This window comes from Octopus bimaculoides, chromosome 4 (genome assembly GCF_046866305.1).
Source record: "Octopus bimaculoides isolate indiv1 chromosome 4, ASM4686630v1, whole genome shotgun sequence".
In the NCBI taxonomy this organism is placed as follows: Eukaryota; Metazoa; Mollusca; class Cephalopoda; order Octopoda; family Octopodidae; genus Octopus; species Octopus bimaculoides.
The window spans coordinates 3,253,474-3,258,473 of record NC_142931.1 but is presented as its reverse complement, the minus strand read 5'-3'; the positions used below and the strand labels follow the sequence as shown (position 1 = coordinate 3,258,473).

Below are 5,000 nucleotides of genomic sequence, written 5' to 3'. Positions count from 1 at the left end.
TGGTCAATACTCGAAAAACGAATATTTTGAACTCTGTTCTTGTCTATAACCGCTACTTTGGTAAGTTTTTTCGTATTCGAATCAATATATAAAAAATTGGAGAAAAGTGAGTAAACATGCTATCAAGGGATGCAAAAAAGTGATAAAAGAAAAGAAAGCAAGAAAGAGATGAGAAGAGAAAAATATATGCCGATAACATAATAGATGCTTCTGAATGTGCCTGCACTTCACTGGTTTGTTGTTCAAATAAACCTCATAGCCGTGTAGGTTTTGGAGAATTCTCAATTGTGCAAAGATTACATTTTACTTCCTCTAACTTAAGAATAAACTTTACTTAATTTTGCGAATAGATTTTCGTTTTAATTGCATACATACATAATACATGTCGCAAGTCCTTTTGCAAAAAGCTTAACAGAGAATGACATCAGAAAGTTCTACCATTGTTGAAATATTGAAGAAGAAGAAGAAGAAGAAGAAGAAGAAGAAGAAGAAGAAGAAGAAGAAGAAGAAGAAGAAATGATTTTCCTAAGATGGATCTTGGCTAGTAGAACCAGGGAATCAAGAATTTGTTGAAATATGCAGTGAGACGTCTACACATTTTGACACATACTAAAACACACGCACACACATATGTATGTATACATATATTCACACAAACAGACACGCACGCACACACATATACAAATATATATATATATATGCATAAAGACACACGCGGGGATATACACAAACACACATATATGTTTGTATGCGTGTGTGTGTGCGTACGTACATGTGTGTGTGTGTGTGAAAAGAGAAACGAAAGTTGAAAAGAGTGAGTTTGAATCTGAAAGAATTTACAATTCAATAAAAGTGTTTTTAAACAGAAACCGTGTAAGGATGTTGGGGCGGGGGTGATGGCGTCGGTGATTGAAGACTTGAAGAAGTAGCGGCGGCGGTAGTGGTGGTGGTGGTGGTGGTGGTGGTTGGAATGTGTAGGGCGGCGGCGGCGGCAGCAGCAGCGGTGGTGGTGGTGGTGGTGGTGGTGCATTGTGGTGGTTGCAGATGGAGTGGCGGTATTAAAGGATTGAACGGAATTAACGGAGACGTTTGCAAAAAACAAAAGAAGTCAGGGGGGCAAAAAAATTTGCATAATGATATCATGATGGGTGAGTGGGGGAGGGAAGGTTGAAATGGTGCAGTAAGAGGAGGAGGATAGAGGTGACGAGGGCAATGATGACAGACGAGGATAGGGTATGAGAGGGGGGAAAGAGGCGAATTGAAAGAGAAGGAGAGAAGAGGAATGAGAAAGATAGATAGATAGATAGATAGATAGATAGGTAGATAGATAGATAGATAGATAGATAGATAGATAGATAGATAGATCAACAGGCACGTATTTACACAAATACATACATACATGTAGAAAAGTAGATAGATTAATAGATAAATAATTGCAATAATACACACACACACACACACACACACACATACACACAAACACACACAAACACACACACACACACACACAAACACACAAACATATGCATGTATGGAGACAGCATGTAGATAATGACATAGAAGTCGAAGAACCAAAGTAGAGTTTGATAGGGAGAGAGGGAGAGGGGGGAGAGGAACAAGATGTAAAGTACAAAAGTACAGAAAGCTGGCGGGTGGATGAAGGGTAACGGGTGCCACGACGTTTATTATGGGTGAGCTATATATATATATATATATTTATATATATATATATATATATACATAGATATATATATATATATACATAGATATACATGTGTTTTTATGTGTGTGTGAGTATATCCATATCTATGTGTGTGTGTTTGTATACGCACTTGTACACACACATACACACATGTATATATAATATAGTCAGGTAGGAAAGGGGAAAGAGGGAGAGGGAGAGGGGGCATAGTAATGGTAGAAGGGAAGGAGAGGTTAGGGAGGAGGGAGGAGGAGGTAAGAGTAATGCTAAACGAGGTGGGGGGAAGTGAGAGGAGAGAGACTGGAAAGCGGAGTTAATGAAGACTATGGATTAAAATGAGGAGGGATGGGGGGGGGGGGGTAAAAAGTAAGAATGGAAGGAAGGAAAGAAGGAAGGAAAGAAAGAGAGGGTGAGACAGGGAAGAAAAGTAGGAGGCAGAGGTTAAAAAAAAACAAAGGACTTAGGATGAGGGAGGATAACGTATCAAAGGAGGGGGCAAGAGGAGGAGGAGGATTAGCGAGAGCGATTATGGTTGTTGCTGGTGTAATTTGTTTATCGTTGTCATACTGGTTGTTGTTGCTGTTGTTGTTGTCGTTGTTGTTAGCTCCCCCACCCCACCCCACCCCACCCACCCAAAGATAAATAAACAAACATATCTAAACGAAATAAAGAAAAAAAAATTCTCTTTCCAGAATATTCGGAGCCATTCAAACAAAACAGCTTTCAATGTAGTTCATCTCGTATTGTTTGTTTGTTAGTACTTTGGATGATGGTGGTGGTGGTGGTGGTGGTGGTGAGAGTGTGTTATTGGTACAGTTGCTGCTAGAGACGAGCTATGGTAGAGAGGCGTAGGAATAAGAAGAAGGGGAGAGACAGGTTAAATAGTTGATGGGGGAGGGGCGACTGTGAGCAAGGAATTATTGATTTCTTAACTTCAAGAATTCAGTTCCTCAAAGAAATCTTCATTGTTATACTGTAGACTCCTCTTATCTATTTGGTTCCCGGAATTAAACTTTTATTGTTAATCTCATGAATAGTCGCAGTGACTTTGTGGCTCCACGGTGCCATTACTAAACTTAACTTCAGTTTCTGAAGAGTTTAGGATGGAGCACAAAACTAAAGTACGTAACATCCAGGGAGAAGAAATATTCTGTTTTACTCAAGGCACAAGGCCCGAAATTTTGGGGGAGGGGGCCAGTTGATTAGATCGACCCCAGTACGCAACTGGTACTTAATTTATTGATCCCGAAAGGATGAAAGGCAAAGTCGACATCGGTGGAATTTGAACTCAGAACGTAAAGGTAGACCAAATACCGCTGAGCATTTCGCCAGATAAGGTTTCTGCCAGCTCGCCGCGTTAGGGAAAAGAAATATTGGTGCGTCCCTTACGTATGTATCCATGTGTGTGTGTGTGTGTGTGTGTGTGTTTTCAATGTTTACAAGAAAAAAAAATATTTACCAGGGTAGCAAAAATTCACATAAGTACCAAGGATGTAACAGCCTACTTATAAAGGTAGAAATTCCAGGTTTTGGTGAAACATTTATTAATATGTCTAAATGTAGACATATCAATAAACGTAATATTACTGGGCTTAGTAAATTAATTTGATCTCTAAAGGAACATAATAAGCAATTTGATTTGGAATGGAATATTCTATCCAGATCCTTTCCTTATGATAAAGGTAAATCTTTTTGTTCGCTCTGTAACGATGAACTGTATTTCATCCTGTTCTCAGAAAATCCTCTTGTAAACACGTTTAAAGAACGCGCTTATCATTGCAAACGTTAGCAAAAACATACCTTTGGTTCCTATAAGTGATTTCCAACAATTTGTTTCGGTGTGAATTAGATGTTTTACCCACCTCTTTGAAGGAATTCTTGTCCTTAGTTTGTTACTTTATATATATATATACATGGATAGAGAGTTAGTGGTTCATACTTATTTATTAATAAATTCATAATCATTTCTTCCTACAGCTGTTTACATTTGTGCTCATTGAATAAATTTCAAATTTATACATTAAATCTGCATTTATAAGTTATGACCAAAATATCATCAGCGAAAAGTTAGACATTAAAACGCACGTTGACTTATCTGCTCATTCCAACATATACATATATTCATATGTGTGTGTGTGTGTTCAAGTATGTGTGTGTGTATATATATGTATAGATATAGATATAGAGATATCGATATAGATATACATATACATATATATACTCACACATATCTGTATGCATATACATATGCATGTATACATATGTGTATGTATGGTTTTATGTGTGTGTGTGTATGTGTATCGATATGGATATACATATATACACATATATATACATATGTACATACAAACTGATATACATTCACACAACTTTATAAACTAACGAGTGAACAAATGAAAGTAGCACTCAACACATTTAGATGTATTTAATAACAATTTGACTCGACCCTGCAATACTTTCGTGGGCGTAGAAGAGTTTTATCTTGTCAAATCTACAAACAATCTGATGAGAGAGGGGGGGCAGCATAAATTTATGTGAAGTGCAGATGAGTCAAACACTAAATATACATGTACACACACACATACGCACTCACACACATATACATATGTACACATGCGTATATGTATGCGTGTGGTGTATGCGCAACATATTTGCTGTGAAACATATGCGCAGATGTATGTATGTAGGTGTGTATGTGCGAGTGTAACTATAATGTCTGTCGTGACATTGTATCAACTAAAACTGGAAGTAAATAACATCACTTCATCAAAAGTGTCAACGGTTTTATTAATTATCTACTAATTAACACATGAAATGTTAATAGGGCAAAAGCGGAGGAGTTGCGTAATAAAGGGAGCCGGAAGTAGAATTAGTAATTTTAATGTTATTGTAAGTGAAGTCAGTTTCAGGTCAACGGACATTCCAGCTTCGACCGTCTTGTCATTTCAAGGTTAGCCGGGAAGTTTTGCATCAGCCTCCATAGTCGCCCGACCTTAGGCTTAAAAGTTTTCACCTCTTCCCAATTCGTTGAATGGACAAATCCTCAACTCCGAAGAGACTGTGAAAATCCACCTGGAAGAGTTCCTCGCCAGTAAAGACAGGACATTCTTTAGACACGGAATAATAGATCTTCCCAAAAGATGGTAGAAAATGCTGACACTAAACGACAATTGTATCATTGAATGAATAAATCGCTTTATATTTAAAACTTGTCTTGTTTTCTCTTTAAAAAAACCGAACGAACATTTTAGCTAACTAGATATGTGTGTATGTGTGTGTGTATGTATGTGTATGTGTA

The 5,000-nt window shown here is 37.6% G+C and overlaps 1 protein-coding gene across 6 annotated transcripts in view; it reads right to left on the bottom strand.

Moving 5' to 3' along the window:
* The window catches only part of LOC106870014 (uncharacterized), a 449,496-nt gene that overhangs the window by 185,709 nt on the left and 258,787 nt on the right, over positions 1–5,000 (bottom strand). The gene's annotated exons all lie outside the window — the stretch shown is intronic.